This window comes from Lycorma delicatula, chromosome 8 (genome assembly GCF_047948215.1).
Source record: "Lycorma delicatula isolate Av1 chromosome 8, ASM4794821v1, whole genome shotgun sequence".
NCBI classification, from domain to species: Eukaryota; Metazoa; Arthropoda; class Insecta; order Hemiptera; family Fulgoridae; genus Lycorma; species Lycorma delicatula.
Window position 1 is genome coordinate 66,580,611 of NC_134462.1, and position 21,309 is coordinate 66,601,919.

General features: G+C 29.0%; 1 protein-coding gene and 1 long non-coding RNA gene across 4 annotated transcripts in view; one reads left to right on the forward strand and one right to left on the reverse strand.

Moving 5' to 3' along the window:
* Positions 1-10,494, reverse strand: part of LOC142328601 (juvenile hormone epoxide hydrolase 1-like) — a 47,756-nt gene extending 37,262 nt beyond the window's left edge. Inside the window, exon 1 of one of the 2 annotated variants that reach the window (XM_075372401.1) lies at positions 10,391-10,494. The gene's annotated coding sequence lies outside the window, so the exon portion shown is untranslated. Of the gene's footprint in view, positions 1-4,257; positions 4,394-10,390 lie in introns of those variants that run through there. The other variant, XM_075372402.1, reaches the window with a different exon arrangement.
* A 481-nt stretch (positions 10,495-10,975) lies between these two features.
* Positions 10,976-21,309, forward strand: part of LOC142328603 (uncharacterized) — a 142,239-nt gene continuing 131,905 nt past the window's right edge. For both annotated transcript variants that reach the window (XR_012757314.1, XR_012757315.1), the window contains exons 1-2: positions 10,976-11,203; positions 15,931-15,998. This is a non-coding gene — a long non-coding RNA (uncharacterized LOC142328603). The remainder of the gene's footprint in view (positions 11,204-15,930; positions 15,999-21,309) is intronic.

The following is a 21,309-nucleotide window of genomic DNA, read 5'->3' on the forward strand; positions in this document are numbered from 1 at the left end:
TTAATAAATTAATTTTTTTTATAATTAAGGTAACTTTACAGATTTATTTTTTTGAATAATCTTAAACATTAAATATTATGCATAATTTTTACTTTGTACAAAGTACAGGAAGAATTGTGATCACAAAAAATTTTGGTTTCCAAATTTCAACAAAAATACCCATTTTGACCATCCCTGAATCCATTCTGACTAGTTTTGGCATAACGTCTGTACATATGTATCTTACATAACTCAAAAAGGATTAGCCGTAGGATGTTGAAATGTTGGATTTAGGACTGCTGTAACATCTAGTTGTGCACCTTCCCTTTTGATTGCAATCAACTTAACGAAAAGTGTCCAAAAAAGCCCAAAATCCAAAAGCAATTTGGATTTTGGACTTTTTTAACTGCAGTAATATGCCCTCATTGAGAGCTTTTCAATGATATATCATAAGTGGTACTTACTTTTATTGGTTCCAGAGTTATAGCCAAATAACATTTTAATTAATGAAATATTTGGATCTTAGGGGAAAGCACATCTGTTTGAATCACACTTCATCTCCTTTTTTTTAATTTACATATATTGATTTATTAATAATTATTAACCTCTCATTGTAAAATAAAATTTACCGTGAATAATAACTTAATAACAAAAAAATAATTTGAAAAAATATCGGAAGTTTTTAATGAAATAAAATTTTATGTACTTATCATTTTTTTTTAATTTAATACAAGTCATGTGTTGTCTACATCAGATTATTTTATACAGACAAAAGAAACATAAACAAAAATAATATTAATATTTTTTTATAATGTTGATCAGAGAAAAAATAAAAATAAAAATTGCACTCATGTATAATTTACTGACCATACAATTATAAAAGGCTAATCATTTGCTTACCTCTACTGATGATAGCCACCAGTAGAAGGCCAGAACTATATCTTATGAAGAAGGCTTGCATGACGTGTATCCTACAAATTATATGTTAACTAATTGTTGGTACTCATACATCATTATTATTTTTTCCCCAAGGAAATATTTTAAAAACATACAATAATTATTTATAATTACTGAGATTTGAGATTATATAATCTCAAATTATTCCAGACCTTTGATATTTTTTCTGATATACTGAGTTAATTACCACAGCCACAATAAATAGTTAACTGTTCTGCTCAGTGATGTTGGAAACAAAGCCACACTGTTAAAACAGAAAACAGTTATGTTGACAGTTCTCAAATAACCTAAACCAGTTGAATGCTATTTTAGGCTGTATTTTTTTAATCACATTAAAAAAATTAGTTTAATATGGTATCATAGTGTAACTATTTGTTCATTATATTCAACAAGAAGTATATTGTGGACTTGTAAAAACTTAAAGATTGCATCTTCAGTAATTAATTATTGTATATACTATAGGCTATAACACATAGGCCTGTAGCCTAGGTATTGCTATAGGCATGTAGCTCTTAGGTAAGTTTGCTGGTTTCCCTGGTTTTAAAATGGCTACTACCTTCGATTGCTTGAACTCTCTGGGTTCGGTACCAGTCTGCATTATGTCAATGAAGAATCTGGCAAGCCAAAGTTTTGCATATCTTCCGCAGTTTAATAAAAATACCAGATTGATGTCATCAAATCCTGGTGCTTTTCCTAGGGCGACATCTTTGAGCACCGACTCAATTTCTTCAATTGTAAAATGGTGAGCGTACTCAGCCACTCCTGCCTGTTTCCTCAAGTTTCTTAGTTCGCATTTTATCTCAATTGTGTGCACCCTGTCTCTTGGTGCTCTGGACATTACCACTATGTGGAACGCTACGGTGTGGGGAGACATTTGATTTTTGTCTTTGAATGGGAGCTTTGCTTCCTAATTTTCTTAGCAGAGTGCATGCATGACGACTTGAGGTCTGAAAGTTCAGCCTTCCCACCATTTCTGTTGTCTTGCAGCAACTAGGCTATGGAGAAGCTCGTCTGCCATCTCTTGATCGCCCATCTCAAGGAAGCTTCGGTAGAGAACTTCGCTGTTTTGGCACCACCCTGGGATGTGTATTTGGGACCACTTTCTCTGATGTGTATTTAACGTGTAAAAATAAAAAAAATTATTTTATTTATTGGCAAAACTGACTTTTTTCGACTGATATTAAACTTTTATTTGGTGACAAGCAGATAATATAAAAGTGTATGAAGTATAACATAATTTTAAAATTATATTAAACTTTTAAGTTTTATTATTTATTATAATTTTTTTTGTATAAGTTATAAAGTATAAAGTTATAAAGTATTAAGTTATAAAGTATATAATTCAGAAGACAATTTATAGCATTCAATATTTAAACTTAATAAGATATATGAAAACTAGTCTGAGAAAATCTATAAAACAAAAGTGCACTTAAAAATCATCCTAAGCAGTATATGTAAAATGTAAAGTTTTGTGTACCTACCGAAATATAATGCAAGCTATCTTCGGAATAATGATGTATCTAATAAGGTTAATAATAAGCACAGTAAGAAATGGTACTATAATGAAATTTTATAATGCAATGGTAATGTCATCCTTGACATATGGAAATGAAATTTTAAAGATGAAGAAGAAAGATAAGAAACGAATTCAATGTGCAAAGTTGCACTATTTAAAATCAGTCTGTAGTACTACTAGCGCAGTTGAAGGGAAAATTAAGATAATCAAGAGCACCTAAATATGATAACTGCTGCACAGAATTGTCATTCATAGACAGTAGGGGAAGGTCCAAGTTGAAAAAAGCCTGCAGTTCAGATTATTACTGTAAATGATTTATTAAAGATTGTTAATATCACCACATCCCATAGATGCTCTATACTAAAACTTATTATATCATGATATTATGAATGTTATTATAACAGCCCAGAGGCTTAATACATAAAGTGCTGATGATGAAAAGTAAATATCTACTTGTAGAAAACATGCAAATACAAAAATCAGTTTGATAATTTATAACAATAATAATAACAAAAAATGGTAAATCCTGGATAAGATAGTAAACTGGATTTCTAACCACCTGATGATTCTGTAATATCTGAAATCTCAAAGTAGAATTTTAAGAAATGAATGGAAAAATAATAACATTTGAACATACCATGAAAATTTAAACCAATTCATGATGATCACTGAATTTAAACAATGCTAGATGTGATTTTTACACGATTTTAGAATTTATTATTAATGACCACAGCAGATAATGTCATTAAAATTACAAAAAAAAAAAAAAACAATGATATTCATGAAGGCACACTTATTTTATTATAAAAACAATATTTTTTGATAAGTCCATAGTTACCAATTATCTGGTAGTACATATTCCTGAGGAAGAAAAAATGGTTTTCCAATTTTATAACTTGATACGTAACTATTCTACTCACTACTTCCCTGAGTTTTTTGTAACAGCTGTTTTTAGCATCGATGACCAAACTTTTACTAGAATATAAATTATATGCAGGCTATTTTGTAATATAAAAGAATCTGAACAAAGTAGTGTACATTATTACAATTTACTTTAGAATCTTTTATACTGGGAAGAGAAAGAATAATTTTAAAAAATGTTTGTAACTACCGGTACTTACAACAAATTAATTAGTTTTATAAAATTAATTTTCATCAATTAAGTAAGTTAGTACATCATAAGAAAATAAGGAAGAGGCAAAAGTAAATAATAATTAAAAAATTTATCATTGCAATGATTAAATCTTAATCCCTTTGTAAATCTTAGGAAGTTTCAAGAATAACGTTACTAGCTCTTTTCTATGACCTTGATGTCTTACGTAAGAGCATATATTTACTGTTATTAAATATGTAATATAAAAGTTATACAATATTTATTGTTAATAAATATTTACTACATTTTATAAAAGTATAAAAACAACAAATATTGTCACAAGAAAAATCCTTCATCAGTACTAAATATAAACAGCAATTAAGAAGTAAAAAGGTAAAAATTATAGGTGAAAAACTCATCAACAAAATATTAATATTGTTAAAATGTTGACTAATAAAAAGAAAAAATAACTAGAATAGTAATTAATATCACTGCAAATCCTGTTTTTTCATGCACAAAGAATAATAAGTTATAAAACTAATTAAAGAAAACAATATTACATTTCTTATAAAAAGAAAATTAAGTAAAATAATTACTTGAAAATAAAAGTACTATTTTATTTAACTGCAGCAAACATTACTAGAATTGTTTGTAAACTTATTTTGTTTAGAGAATTTTGTATGTGAATAAGATTTTAAAATAAATTACTCACATTAATTTGTATTAAAAGAATTTTTTCATGAGCTGTCTACAAAGAACAAATATTGGCAATAGAACATTAATTCTTGTGTTATTGCCAACAATAACAGTATTGCAGTGTTAAAAATAGTTCCATTTTTACACCGAACATTAAATCAATGAACTCTAGTAAATTTAACTATCTGTCTGATATAAGTTTTTTAAAACCAAAGACAACTTAAAAGTGAATTAGTCACACTTGAACACATATTCACATAATATATGTGCTTGCAAGCATGCATGTGTATGTGCGTGTATTTTAAGGTAAAATGATAATGAGTTGCTACTAGAATTATATCAGTACTTGAATTACTAAGTAAGGTTATTTACTTTATTATATTTTTATTGATAACAGTTGACAAATACAGCATAAATGAGTAATCACTGTTCATAAATCTTTTCCATTTCTTGAACTGCCTTTAATAATTAAATGATGATGATTATAAATTGTCTTCATCAGAACTATTTTTTTGGAGTAAAGGATGAACTTTTAATATTGTTTATGAATGACTACATTATTATTAAATAGAATTAGTAAAATATTGCTTAAAGAAATATTTCACTTAATGTTGAATCTACACATTGGGTATCGATAATCTAATGGTTACAGCTGAGGTTAAAAAGACACACAAACCTCTCAAAAAATGGAATATCATTCCCAAAAATAACAATTACTCCATGCCAGGCTTACTTGTGGAAGGTAGATAGGAGGAAATGGTTTCCTCCATCATCTTTTTTAATAAGCCAAATTTCATACAAGTATAGTAGGACCTCCAAAATGATATTACTCTGTTCTACAAGGAACACCTTACACCTGGCTTTATATTGTTCATATTGATCTTATAGAAAGCAACTTTGATTGATGCCACTTTTCTCAGAATTTTACATCCATCAAAGGCATAAGAAATACTGAAAGATGTAGTTCTTATAAAGTACCTCTTTCTCTGAGAAATAGTAAATTATGTACATTTGGTATTCAGTGTAGGAAATAATACATTTAATTAATAAAATTCATAGAGTACAAACCCAGTACCACATAAATTGCATTAAGAAATATCTGTTTCAGGAATATAACTAGCAAGGATAATTTATTGTAAACAGTATTATTTTTATCAGTCTTTTTTTATTATTTATCTATAAGTTCTTATAAATTTATATTTTGTGGGTTTTTTAGTTTTTCTATAGAAAGATTTATTTAGTTTCAAGAAATTCACATATTATAACTGACATTAACTTAACAGAGAAATGATCTTTGTACAAGTAAAAAATAAGTCAAATAAATATGGAATAGTAGTAAAACTATGGGGGCACAGTGTGCATAGTTTCTTCCATTATAGATATTGAATTTAGTTACCTACATTGCACTAGACATAAATCCATTGATCAGCATAACGAAATCTGATTAAACTTGAAAAAACTATGACTCGCTTTTGTAATGTTTTTGTCCATAATGGTTTATAAAATTTATATAAAACTATTAATTTAATTTCAAACTGAAATATGTATATAAAGCAATTATTTTTTTAATACAACACTGATTTACTCATGTAAACAAAATGTATAAATCAATGATTTACTTTAGTATAAAATAAACTAAAAACAAAAATAAATGTAACCAAAACAAAAAATATATATTACATTAATATACATAAAAAAGACAGAGAAAAAGGATAGATGCAGTATATTAATCAGAATAAAAAACAAAACAGTCATTATTTAACAAAAAAATTACATAAAACTTAATTTTAAATACAGTAATTATTATAGGAAAGAATAACGTAATACCATTGGTCAAGGACTTAATTTTAAAGGAATCACAGCTTTGGTCAACAAACTCCTTCACAGAATAGGACTGATATAGTACATTTTTAATACTTTCTTACATATTTTATTATTATTATTCATGTCCTTCATCTCTTGCGGTAAACAAAACATTTTATTAGTGCTTTCTCAGGGAATTTGTTGAATAGTATGATAAATAACATGGTTGAGCCTCACTCTGAACAACAGTCCTGAATATGTCTTGTTTTCATGATATAAAGCAGTTCATCCTTAAAACAGAAAAGATTTTCTACTTTTGAAACTCTATCTTGTGCTGCCAATTTTTCTAATTTACTTTTCTGTTTAATTTCGCCTAGATATCTGAATTTTTGACTATTTCTATTTTTCCTGTTCCAGTTTGTATACATTTTTGTGTTTTTTAATGTTTATCATTATTCTTGTCTTTTCAACTGATATTTCTAATCCTGTTTTGTTAGCTACTGTATCTAAAATTTTGATTTTTGCTCTTGCCATATCCAGATCTTCTAAGAGGTTTACAAGATTATCTATGAAAGCTAAATAACTGATTTTTAACTCCATTTTTCCTTCTAAGATTATTGGTTTGTATTCTGATTTTCTAGTTCTATATTCCACATTCTAACTGTTTTTTCTGAGATACGATTAAAGAGTACTGGTGAAAGGTCATTCTCCTGTCTGAGTCCAGTTTTGATTTCAAAAGGTTCCAATATTACACCCAAAAATTTTAACTTTCAAAATGTATCTGTGATTATTTAAGTTTTTCAGTTTTGTGTATATTTCAAATTTTTTCAATATATTTATTAGGGTTTCTTTGTCTACAGAATCATATGCTTTCTTAAAATCAATAAATGATACTACAGTATGTTTTGCCAATATATTTTGGTGCCTGATTAGGGACTTTATATTGAAGATTTGTTCTGAACAGGACCTTCCTTTTTCTAAATCCATTCTGATAATCACAAAGTTGTTTATATTAATTATTCTATTATAAATTAATTTTTTTTTTTACTTAATACGTTTTATTTTTTATCTCAATTAATAGTAACTGCCATAGAGACCTTTGAATGGTTTCTCAGAGATCTACAGAGAACCTTATTTTACAAAGAAAAAATTTTAAAAGCAGAGGTATCCCTTGTTTTAAATGAAAAATCATAAGAAATATAAATAAAAATGTTTATTAACTAGGTAACTGAAACAAAATATATTGTATTAGATTTGTAAATTTTATGTTATCAGAAGGTTTTTTTTTTAGCAAAAGTGATTAAAAATATATATTTAAAAAAAAAAACACAGAAAAACCAATGCACTTCATCTATTTCTTTACTTCAGTAACTGAAACAGTTAAAATGTAACATTATAATTTTAATGTTTAAAATACGTTAACAAAAAACTTTTAACGTAAAGATCTCTGTGAAAGCACTTAATATAAGCAACAAATAAAAAACAGTACGTGAAGAATTATTTTTTAATAAAATAAAATATGATTTTCATAGAGAAGTAAAATGCATCTTGCTATAAAGGTTTAATAGATTTATCAATTTTAAGACTGGCCTACTGCTGCATAAAATATTTAAATTAGCTAACCCATATGTTCATTGTTGTATAACCAGCTTACAATAAAACATTTATGTATTGAATATCAACTCTCTTCACTTTCCATAAAGTGAATAATTTGCCGGAGGCAAGTTATACCCATTACATCATCACCAGAATGGTTTAAACAATGATTACTATAAATTACTTTTCACACAAATATAAATACAATGTACTTGATTTGTTTTGTTTTTTTTTTCAAGTTAAATTTACACTGCAATAATTTAATAAAGATACAGATATATTTAATATTTATAAAGATTATAAGGTTAATCATAATTTTTGAATCAATCTTTTCTAGACTTAGGCGATCAACACAGAGTTTGAACTGATCTCAGAAAACCAAAGCTAACCCATGTTACAACTGATCAGGTATTCATATCCAATTAAAATGTACTGTGCAGTACTAGTCCTTGGATCTACAAGCCAGAACAGCTGTAATGTTAGAGCCGTGCTCATCAGTTGAGAATGACTCAAACATTACGGCTGAGATGCCATTGTTTGTCACTGTGATTACGCCATTGTTCCTGGTTTTAATCTGTGGAATTTTGTTTGATCCAAAGTCATGCTTGACAAATTTTTCATGTGACCATAATCAGATATTACTTTGCTAAAGTAAATAAATATACAAGTATTCTTCCCTATTTCAGAATTCAGTTTAATTAAATTTCTTGAACGAGAAAACTTATTAGTTGATGTCTAATTCACTAATTGAAAATAAATAAAATTATTAAGAAATAACATTCAGACAAAGGTAATTTCAAACAAAATGTTTATAGAAAATAGTTGAAGATACACAAATTGTTTATTTTATTTTACATTTATGCCTTCAAATTCGTACCTGGTTAAAAAAAATGTTAATAGTCTTTTTAGACTAAATAAGTTTTAACACAATAATAATAAAATTCAATCCAATTAAACAAATGACGGGTTGGATCTGTAGATCTTGGAAATTTTTTTTTTTTTGTCTAAAACGGTACTAAGTAGATTTGTTTATAATTTTGTGAGGTTTTTTTTTGCATACGGTGAAAATAAACGCACGAATAGTAATCAGTTCAACAAAACCTGTCAGATAAAGGAAATTGTTGTTGATTGGCATACTTTTTCTTCTACGAATACTATTCACCAATCATCAATGGCAATATAAGGGTCGATATGCGTACGCAACTTATCGCGCATACTATTAATCCATAATAATATAAAGAAAAATTGAAGAATAGATTAAATTACGAGTAATTTAATCTATTCTAGATTAAATTAGAGCTTTAAATTTTTAAAGCTATCAGAGATATCTATACAACAAAGATTCAATTAATTTAATAAAAGGGGCAAATGTTCTTCACATTCGTTTAAATTTGACTGAAGAATATATTTTTTATCACCTACTGGGACAGAGATCCCATTTTTTTCTTTTTAACTGCCGTTATTTATACTAAAGTTTAGCTAGAGTGTTTAAAAATCCAGGACTCTTCATATGAAAGTCCGACTCAGGAAAACTTATTGCGTAACATTTAATGTGTGGACTATATCATTTAATACTGCGTAAAATATAATATTAAAAAAGTTTGTGACTTAGATTTATTTATTAAGTAGGTGCATAAAATTAATCCTTCACTCAGCGGAGAAGTTGAAAAGAAATATTCCTTAACTTATTTATTTTCGTCTTTTGTTAATTTAATAAAAACGTAATAAAAAAAAAATACTTGTAAAATTTTTTTAATAAAAACATATTTTTTAATACTGGAGTTATACGGTATTTTCCCTCCAGATGTATACAGGTTACTCACATAAAGAAGAAATAGTTAATTTCTTTGGTTTACAATATCTGTCTAGTCTTTCTCACAATTGTAACAGTGCAAGTACCATTAAGAGTGAGGCTTGACATGCTAATACGAAACGCGTATATTTATTTAGTTTAGTGAAATAGCAATGGAAAATCATTTCACTTTGCACTTGAAGCCTGGCATAAGTCCTGGTTACTCTCGAAAATAGTTGTTCTGGTTTTATGATTGAGTTTTGTCTGGTCAGATCACCAACAATTCTTAGAATAAGGAACCAACATGCACACAGCGTATATTATCGACCAAAATTGATTATCCTATTTTATAATAATGCTTTGTTTAAATAAAAGTTAAAAACATTTTTTTAATCAATTTTGAATCGTGGGGATGCTTTTCTGAATTTTGTTTTGAAAAAAATTTAATCATTCATATTTTTTATATTTTACTTAAAACAACTTTTCATCCAACCCTAAGGTACCAATCCCACATGCAATTAAAAAAAGTTAATAAATAATCTCTAATCAATACGTAACCACACCAAATTCAAAGATCTACATTTAACTTTTTCTGGAGAACAAAGCCACTCGGGCCGTACACTCGCACGTATATAAAAAATTATTGTATTTTTGTGTCAGGAACTTTAAAACTTCGGGAATTAAAAAAATATATAGTGACCTATCTTTTATAGATAGTACTTACTCTCTGTTACAAATGTTGAAAAAGTGTTACAAATGCATTATACATAAATTAAATTCGAAATTACTGTAAACTATTAACTAAATTGAACAATTTCGTTTTTATGCTTGAAAAGCTATAAACAATAGTTTCATTAATGAGTAGCGTTTAAATTTAGAACTGAAAAATATACTTTAATATGAATAATACGGTGTGCTTGTTTATGTGTACATATAACTACAGGTTATAATGACTTACCATTCAGCTGTCAGGGTAGTGACTGATAGCTTAAGTTTAGTTTGTCTAACACCATGCGCTCGTTGGTTTAGGTTCATCAGTTGAAGGTCAACTTTTATAGAGGACGTTGTAAGACGTCGCATTATGATTATTTATTTGTTTGCTGTGATTGTTTACAAAGTTCATTTTTAATAAAAAATAAATAGAAGTTTAAGAAATGCATTTACTGTTTGTTAGTGATATATTTTCTATTCTTGTTAAAATAAAAAGAAGATTAAAGATAAGAATGTTTAAATGCATATTTCGTTAAATATAAAAACCATTTAGACATTTTTTTTAATGCAATTTGATATTTGAAGAACTTTGAAAAAATTGCCAAGCCCCTAAACCTTTCTTGGTTTTAGAAGAGTTATTTAAAACTGCTTCAATCTGTAACATACATTCATTACTTAATTACGAGAATCGATATTTTACTCTTCAAATTACATATTAAAATATTCAAACTTTTGGTGGTTCTGCTTGTTTACCGTTAATATTTAACCTTTTAATTAAATAATTGTTTAGTCACTACGCATGCGCGGTTGGTATTAGTGAACAAATTTTTATCGTTTTAACCTAAATTCCTAACCTTATTCTTACGGCGGTAGGTGTAAAATACTAAAAATAGATTTGATATTACAGTTAAATCATAAAAGACGAAAAGAAAATATTAATTTTTTGTTTGTTTTTGAGCCAAATTCTGCTGTTTAGAAGTATTTATTAAAAAAAAGTTCACATCAAATTAAAATTTCTACTCTTTCAAGTTTATAGTAGTTACGTGAAAGGTATTTTAAGGTGAAGTTAAAGTTACATTTAGAACTCTATCATATAACTCATGATTTAGCAGTTCTTGAAATTTAAATATGAAAGCTTAGATTTAGTACCTTTTTTGAAGTGGAGAGTTGTTTAAGTTTTAAAAATGAATTAGTTTATACTGAATTATATTTAACTAACTTATTGTTATTCGAGATAAAATTAAAACTTGGAAAAATTAACATAATTTTAAGACTTCCATTTAAGATAATGAAACAAAAACGTCTTGAATTGAGATGTAAAAAATTAATAGATTACCTATCTGTTATCTATTGTTTTTAATGTGTTAATTTTATGACCACGTTATTAATTATATTAAAATGTTAATTATCAGTAAATGTGTTTACTGATTAAATAAAAATGTTGTAAGGATATTTCTTATATGTTAAAATCTTTAAATGCCAAAGCAACACAATTTTGTTTTGTTTTAGAAAGTAAAATTAATTTTATTGTTTAATTCATCTCCAATGTACTGTTTTGTGTAGCCTATATAAGTTGATATTTAAATTCTAATCACTGGTATATCTTTTTCAAAATCCACCGAATCAATAGAAATTTTGGTGTAGTTTTAATTTGCCAGCCTGGTCAAGAAAATTTGGCTCTGGCAAATGATCCATGATGAAGATGACTCGGTTCAAAATATCAACATTAATATAAGGAATTATTGAGTGAGTTCTCCTAACCTCTCCACTTTAACTTTGATGATGGGACGAGTTTTCAATTCAGTTCAGCCATATAACCAGACAGAGATCAGTTGTACTAATGATGAAAGAATGTTGTAAGGAGGCATCATTTCTGTCATGCTTGGGTATGATAAATTAGGTTGATCTCTAGAACATCTTTAATTTATTTCATTAAATAGAATAAATGAGGGAATTTGACAAGATTTATGGAGACAGTAAATTATATGACCCTTATTGAGATTTTTGGTACAGAATAATGGGTTTTGAATAACCCAGTGATTTTTGGAAAAAGTATTGATAAAATAGATCTATCTGGCTTTGACAGTTAAAAGAAAAATAATCAAGTTTATGCCTTAATTCTTAAATAGATGTGGGACACCAAAGTAATCAGGTAGACCCATTGACAGATGTCTGGATAATGTTTGGTGATTGATGCAGATAAGAAATGTTAAATCGTAGAACCTGTAAGGGTTAGGTAAAATTGGAGAGCTATCAGTGAGTGAAGTGAATAAAAATTACTTATACTGACCTTTTTTCAGTAAATACTGAAGTATAAGTGAATAAGGAGTAGTAAATATGTAACTTATTAACTCCCATTAGTATTTCTTGTACTTAATCAGTACTTACTGAAACTACATGCAATTACTAATTGCTTTCAGGACATATGGAAAACTATGTGATTAAAAGGTTCCAGTTACTTAAAGTTATAAGTGATTACTGAAGACTTTCTCAGTATACTAAGACCCACACTGAAAGCTTCTACTGAAGGAGAGACGGCTGTTTTCAAGAAAATATGGAAATCTAAAAAGTATAAAGAACATAAATTTATAAGTAATGATAGATACAAGGAACTTGTTCCTTTGACAAAGGATCAATGGAATATTTAAGTACTTTGTTTTTACAAGAATCTAATGAAACAAGAGGTGGTGCCATAAGCCCTTTACATTCCTCTATTTTTCTGAGATACTTATCTGATCCGGGGTTTCAAAATGGTGTGGCTGAAGATTTCGGTATGCACAGAACTACAGTTAATAAAATATTTAATCATGTTCTGGGGAAAATTACTTCTAAAGCTAAAAATTGGATTCATTTTTTTCAGATCGCAGATGAAGTTAATGATGCTAAAGAAAAATGGTGTAATAAGTTCAAAATGCCAAGTGTAATTGGAAGAGTTGACTGCACTCAATGTCGAAATTGCAAAAACCAAAAGCTTTTGGTGATTCCTATATCAACAGGAAGGGTTACACAAGCCTAAACATTCAGGTCACATGCAATGTCGAGGAAAAAATAACAAGCATTGAAGCTGAATGACCTGGCAGCACCCATGACAGCCACATTTGGAGCAAAGCAATATTTATAAAAAAATATCAGCGTTAAATGGCACTATTTGGCAGATGGTGACTATGGTATAGCCCCTTGGCTGCTGACACCATTTAGTCCAATAGAGACCAGAGAACAAAGGATTTTTAACAAACTACATGCTGAAGAAAGAGTAACCATGGAGAGAGAGTGTTCAGTCAAATAAAAAGATGATTCCCCATATTAGGCAATCTAATAAGGGTGAAATTGGAAAATGTTCCTAAGATTGTTGTTGCTCGCACCATGTTGCACAATGTAGAGAAAATCCTTCATGATGAATATAATCCAGATGAGGACGACCATGCAGAACATGTGTATGAAGAGGATGATGAAATTCAAGTTCAGGAAGTAGATATAGAAATTACAGAACTCTGGCAAAGAGGTCAAGCAAAGCGAAATGAAATGATGACTGTTTTGCAAAAAATGTATAAAAATTTCTTTAATTAATTTCATTTTTAATTTGTTATTTTCATTTTTTTGGTTAATTTTTTTTTTGTAATTTGTTTTGCCGAAACCTAATAAACAAAAAAGTTAAATAAATAAAAAAAATATATTTAACTGATGTAGAGATGAGAATAACAATCTGGTTAAGTCGGTCGACCAATTGTTGTTAATCCTCTTATGGATTACCTGCAGTTGAATCAACTGGTCTCTTAACTAGACGTTGCTATAAAGGCCAGTAAACACTGGACTTCAGGGTGTTTGCTAATGCACATCACTAGTGATTTACACAGAATTGCACAAGCGCTTATTAATGTATTTAATGCTGCGTTAAACATTAAGCACTATGTAAATCTGAAGGCAAAAGTGTTTGTTACTTAAGTATACGCAATGCAGTTCTGTGTACCTCATTAAATGCTTCTCAGCAGATGCCTTCACGTGTATGAGCCCGTTTTGGTATAATAGATGTTTTTTATTTAATTTTTTATTTTAAAGGAAAGGTAAGGTAGGATATAAGTTTTTCTTTATTTATTTTATTATTAACAGAAAACATCAATTTGTATTAAATTAAGGCAGCACCAAATAATCTGATAAAGAAAAATTACCCTCTTCATATTCGACTTGAGGTCCTTTCTGATTTTTAACTCCATTTTGTAACTTTTGCAATTTTAAGTCTGCTTCTTTCTTTTGTGTTCTTATCAACTCCAATTATTCGACAAGAACAAGTCTGCAAGTCAGTAGTTGATAAAGCTACCAATTTGTCTGTCTTGAAGCTATTTTTTGTCTTTTCTAAATTGTGTTTCTGGTTTCTGCAAGTTGGCTCATACTTTCAGTCAATGCGCTTGTTGATGGTGACCGTTGTTTACGTTCAATCCTTGATTCACATCGTTTTTCTTTACTGACAATCCTAACACTAAGTGCGCCAAGTACTTCATTTATAGTTGGGTTATCATATTTTTCCAGTAAGTCAATAAAATCTTTCTCCCACACTTTAATAATTATACTGTTATTACTAGTAACTTTTTTGTCGATTTTTTCATTTCGGTTTTTACGTTATTTAAGACTCTCTTCATTTTTTCTAAGGTTTCACTAATACTTTTCTCATAATTATTTTTTATATCTTTCCAAGCCTTTTCTTTTGGGGCAACTATTTTAGAGGCTAATGATCTGTACAAAACAATTGAATTCTTCTTAAGCGCATTAACAAATGCTGCTCTATTGCATTCAGCTTTTTGTTAATGAAACATAAAATTGTGTTTCACTATCACTAGACATTCTTTGCTATATGAAATGAATAAAAAAGTATATACAAATGAATGTGTTTTAGTTGGTGTACAACTAAAAGAATGGGATGACTGAGCATGACTTTAGGGATTAGGGTGATGTCAGAGCAGCGTAGTGATAAACGTGTTGAGACAGGTCCATGGGAGTGAATTATTCATAAGTAAATACATACTTTAGTACATTACATGTCAGTACTGATTCCTTTCAGTTATTACTGATCAGTAATAGTAAAAGGTTATTAACACAAATGTCAGTATTCATTTTTACTTAATCATTAATTATTATACTAGACCAGTAATTATTTCTCAGTTATTACTGAATTTTATTCACTTCACCCAATATCTTGATACTCACTATTTAAATGATGTAACAACTTGGTAATTTAACTTCTGAAAGCCCTTATCTCTTGAGGACACCATTCATTTTTTGTAATATCTTGTCAGTTGAAATAGAATCAGCCAAATGTGATATTTAGTTTATCCATACAAGATACATTATATTTAATATGGTAGATATAAGGAAGTGTAATACGTGTAATGTTTTATCTACATATAATATTATAAAAAGATATAATACATTATTCAACAATTTTAACATATTTTTAGGGTAAATTCAGCCTACATTGTAGATTTTATTTTATCATATTGTATATTTATATATTGAAGTGTAATTATTTTATATTTTTAATTATTGGTAAGGATTATTTTTGCGTAAGTCAACTCTGAATATGTTAACGTTTTATATGCACTACGGGTTTGCTTTTTTGCTGTTTCACAGCACTTGTTTATATTGGCTGAAGCCATAATTACAGTAAAGTGAAATTCAGATTAATAGTGATTAAAGACTAAAATTTTTTAAGTATGTAAGTGATGTGAAATCACTTACTTACTATTGTTATCTGAAAGGAGAGTTTACTATAATCACATAATTTTTATTTTGCAGTAACAGAATTATTTCAATCATGACTGAGGATGCAGGATTCCGCAAAAGTGCTTTCATGAAAAATTAAGGTAAGATATGTCGTATCTCAATATTCTGTACTAGGTGGTTTATTTAATAGAATTTAAATGTAATTTATCAATACAAAGAAATAATATGAATCTTAGAAAGATTAATTTCTGTAAAATATTTGTGTATATATATATATATATATTTATTGATTTTATCAAATCTAGTTGCCTTTTCAGATGCTAAAAGAAACAGCAGGAATGAATGATAAGTTGGACTTTGTTTTGCTGTTTAATTTAGTTTAGTATTTAATCCGTGGACCAAATTTTGGCTCGTTTTATTTATTTCAATTGTTTTATTAGCAGCAAAAATTAAATCATAAACTTTGATACAGGTACTTATAGCATTGTTGTATTTGTTTCCCACAAATATTCTGGTAGTTATAATATATATATTCCATGTGAAGTAAAAAAAGTTAAGGCCATTTTTATAAAAAATAAAATTGATGTTACCCATCTTAAACCAGAGATAAATATAGAAGAGCAACGGGAGTTTTCAACATCAAACCCAGAATATATTATCAACAATAATAAAAATTATAAAAGTAGTTGTAATTTTTTTGTCTGTGTAAACACTGCCTTAGTGATCACTTCTTCATCAGATTTATCAAAACACCTTTTTATGTTAAAATATTAAAATAGAAAAGAAAGATGTTTCATCTTCTACGTCAATAAATGAATGGTAATTTTAAATGAAATAATGAAAAATTATTAATAATAATTTCATACTGCTATTATTATCATTAGATAATCTATATTAAATCAATTTTATCATTTCTTTAAACCATTCATTATCTTCAGAATTTAATTATTTGTTTATAATAATATTATTATTATTTTTCATTATGTGGATTTTTTCAAGAAATAACATTTAAGTTTATTAATATTTATTTCTAATATTTTCCCATGTCTTATAAGTTAATGAATTTATGCTTATTATTTTTTATATGGTCTGCATAATTAGTTTTTTGATGACCATACTTAAAAGTCTGTAAATGTTTTTTAAATGTGTTTTCAAATGCTCTGCTGGTCATACTTGTTTGTATAAAGATTTTACAATTATCACTATCACAGTTTATCTGTTACACCTGATTTATTGTAAAAACAAAAAGATTACAAGCCATTAATGTTATAATTTTTATTATTGTTGATAATAGTTTGCTATTTTACTACTGTAATGCTTAATTACAAATTCATAAACCAAAATGTATGTTTGTAAAGTATATTATTTTTATTAATAAAACTAAAAAGCAATAATTAAATTTCAAACATAATCTCAACAATAATCTCATGTTATAATTACTTTTAAATCTGTATTTTTTCTTTTTTTTCTTTAATACATCTTAATTGTTTGCCTCCTCGAATTTCAGCTGACTTTGTGGTAGAGCTTGCCTTTTAATAAGAGAAATTATTTCACTAAAAGAAGTTACTATCAACAGTTTATGTTAACACATCCCAAAAATTAGCAAAATGTTACAACATTAATAAGGATATCATCATAAAATATACTATAAATTATTTAAGAAATTAATAATCTAGTTTTGAAGCGCCTTTCGTCCAGAAAAAAAAATTAATGATTAATTCTTCATGTAAGTTAGAAGAACCTTTTTTGCCACGGGAATATGAAATTGAAATTTTGGAGCTAATGAAAAATGCTTGATTAGGATTTGAACCAAAGACCTAAGGATGAAAGACTGAGACTTTTTTTCACTTCACCTTGAGATCAGTGTTTATTTTGTTTTGCGTAATTTTGTGAGAATATTTATTAAATATCGCAATAAAAGCTAACTGATTTATCAAAGTAATTTTTTTTTTTTTCAAAAATAGTTATGTTTAGTTTGACTTTGGTAAATTTTGTTATTTTAGAAAAAATGACTATTATTTATAAGTTCAGTTGTGTAAAATCTGCATGAAATGATTGAACTAATATCCTCTCTGTAAAAAAATGACATTGTGGATTTTTATGTTTTTTGATATTTTGAAGGTGATAATTCCCTGAGCATAAAAATGTTAAAATCTTGGTTACTAAATACTGTCTATAGATTTATGTTAGTGTCTTTTTACCTTTACATGTCTTGTGAAGGATGTTTATGTACTCATTCTTGTTTTTGTAGCTTATCCTAAAAATATTATCAATTATTAAGAAAATATATGTAATAATAATTAAAAACCATTTATATTATCTATAGTTAATCAAAAGGGATTTCTACAATATTATCTATAAATTCTCACTATTTTTATAAATGATATATAAAAACAAAAGCTATGTATATATCGGTCGAGTAACAGCTTTTGCATGTGAAATCTGTTTTTTATACAGTAATGTTACTTGGAATAATATGGAATATAATATCTTTAAAAAATGATGTGACAAACAAAGTGGTAATATGCAAAACTAAATGTGTAAACTTTGGTCTTTATGGCCACAAATTGAAAGCGCATTAATATTTAATAAAATTTGTGTATTTATAATACCTGCAGCTGCTTAACTATAGAACAGGTTAATAATTTCAAATGTTTGGGTTTAACATTAGACAAAATCTATATTGGAAAAAATATCTCGAAGTATAAGAATGTTTTATTTTTTAAGAAACTTTGACTCAGAAATATGGCATTCAAATCTGGAGAGGGATTTTCAAAACATACACTGATTTGCTTATAGAAAACAAAATCATTTTTTTACAATAATTTTCTCAAAAATGGGTTTGAATTGTCATGTCAATTAGTAGACAGAAATTTTAATTTTGCAATACCTTTTCCTGTTTAAAGTTTTAAAGATATTGTAACAAGACCGGTATAGCGGGCCTGAGTAATGGATTCCTGCCAATTATTATGAAAGTAATAATTAATATAATAATTGGAAGAATCCAGAAAGGGACAAAGAATAGATCCATTTTACAATTGTCTTTTGTTGTACTGTCTGCTAACATACAATGAACACCTGTTGTATGGTGAGAAGAGACCAGGTTTGGAATTCATGAGAACAAAAACCTCGGTCATCTGTTCTCACCTTTGACTTGGGTCCAATCCTATAGGTAAGAGACTAACAGTTTAAATAGCCCAGTAAGACCAGCTAAAAAAGAGTTCTATTAAAACCAGTCTGTGAGACGTTACAGCTTCAGTCCCACAAGGGAAGTTCAGTGAGGAGAGGCTGCGAGTAGGATGGAGTTCAGCAGAGTTCTGCGAACCAGTTTAGCAAGATATACAATGACGGGTTCGGCGCGGAGAGTCACAGATGTGTCTGCAAGACGTCAATCCAGCAAGGAGAGTATTCAGTTCAATATGATTAAGATGATGCCATGAGTAATTCCAGTAACCAAGAAATACTATCGGTGAGTTACAGTAAAAGTATAAGTGTATAAATGAAAGAAATATTCCAATAAACTGTTAGGATAGATAGCAAAGGTATTTGGAAGACCTAGTGGTTGAAAAAGGTTAAGACTAGCAGTTTCATTTGTTAATGGGTCTGAATACTAGTTTTCTGTTTATATACTTGGAATAAATTCTGAACGATTATTTATTTTGAACTTACTCTTATGTGTAATCTGTATTTATTATCTACTGTTTACTATCTATCACTATTTGATGTATAATATTTTGATTGTTATTCTTTGTTGATTATGTTATGTATTTTTCTCTGTTTTTATGTTGTGCTTACCGTTTTGATTATGTTTGTTTTATGTCATGTAATTATCGTTTACTACTATTATCCTGACTATTATATAATAATAATAATAATGCCCTGAGGTAGGTAATTCCCACGTCAGGAACACAACATCTACGTTCCACGTCCAGGGCGGCAACAGCTGTACTTAACAATACACATAGCTGGCTAACGGGGTTCCGAGTAAATTTCTTGGTTATGCTTTCTTTTACTTCTGACCTGTTTCCCACTTCAGGTCACTAAACAGACTGGATTTTTCGGCTACCTGCAGGATATGGAATAATAAACGATTTTGGAAATGGACTCGTACCACTTTTAGAGCTGGCGATGTGGCGGCCAGGGTCAATGTTATTGCAGGTGTAACAGAGACCCTTCCATTGTCCACATGCCCCCTGCGATGGCAAGCATGTAGCAATGGTGCCCATGTATGTCGGTGCATGGGAGCTCTGAAAGCTTCGGTGAGTAGCAGCCTGGAGTCAGTGCAGAGATTGCGCATCCGCTTTCTGCCAGGACATATGCCGATACCACCGGAGTACCGGATCGGACCTCCAAGGTTAGTAGCCCTGGAGTGGGGGTGTACCCCAGCAGCTAGCCTTGCTACAGAAGGTATTAACACAATGAAAATACTTGAACAAACAAACGTGGCAGAGGGTGCATGTAAACACCCTCGTTTGGAAACCTCCGATTCGCCACAAGCGAAGAGGAAAAAGAGCAAGGAGTCAGATAAAATCAAGAGAGAAAATACTTACTGACAAAATCAGTAAGAAATTGAGAAAGTCGTTGTTTGGAAACATTGCTCCCAAATCAAGATTTTTAATTATTACCAAGGAGAATGGAAATTTTCAAAAAGTTAGTCCATTCTTGATCGCAAGAGAGATAAGTAATTGTGCTGGTGGTCCTGTTAAGGAAATTCGTAAAACTTTTAACAGATTGCACGTTGAAACTATCAACGATAGTCAAAGCCAATAAGTCCAGGCATTGAAGAAGATCGGTGAATTTGCAGTATCAGTGCAACTGCATAGCACCCTTAATACATCCAGAAGAGTTGTTGTTTGCCGTGATCTTCTAAACTGTACAGAAGAGGAAATAGTACAGGAAATGTCGAGTCAAGGAGTGATTCAATGTCGCAGACTAACAATGAGAAGAAATGGTGAAGTTCTTCCTTTGGCCTCCCATGTATTGACATTTAACAGGCCTACCCTTCCTAAAAAGGTGTGTGCTGGCATACATCGGCTTGATGTATGTGCGTTTATTCTGCATCCTATGCGATGTTTCAAGTGTCACCGTTTCAGGCAAACTGCAGCTAGATGTGAAGCGCAGGAAATCTGCATATGTGGAATGAAGATACATGAGGGTGAACCATGTAAAGACCCTCCAATCTGTATTAATTGTAAAGGGCACCATAACTGCCGATTCAGGAATTGCCCAGTTTATAAATCTGAAACTGTCATTCAGGAAGTTAAAATGCTTCAGAAGGTTAGTTATCCTGAAGCGAAGAAAATTGTTAGTCAGCGAACACCTCGACAATCGACCACTTATGCTGAAGCAGCTGCTGCCCCTCCTTCATCAAAAATTAACGTGGAGCAGTTGCTTAATACGATGGCACCAAGCCTTGTAACAATGATAGAAAAAATCATTGATGCAAAGATA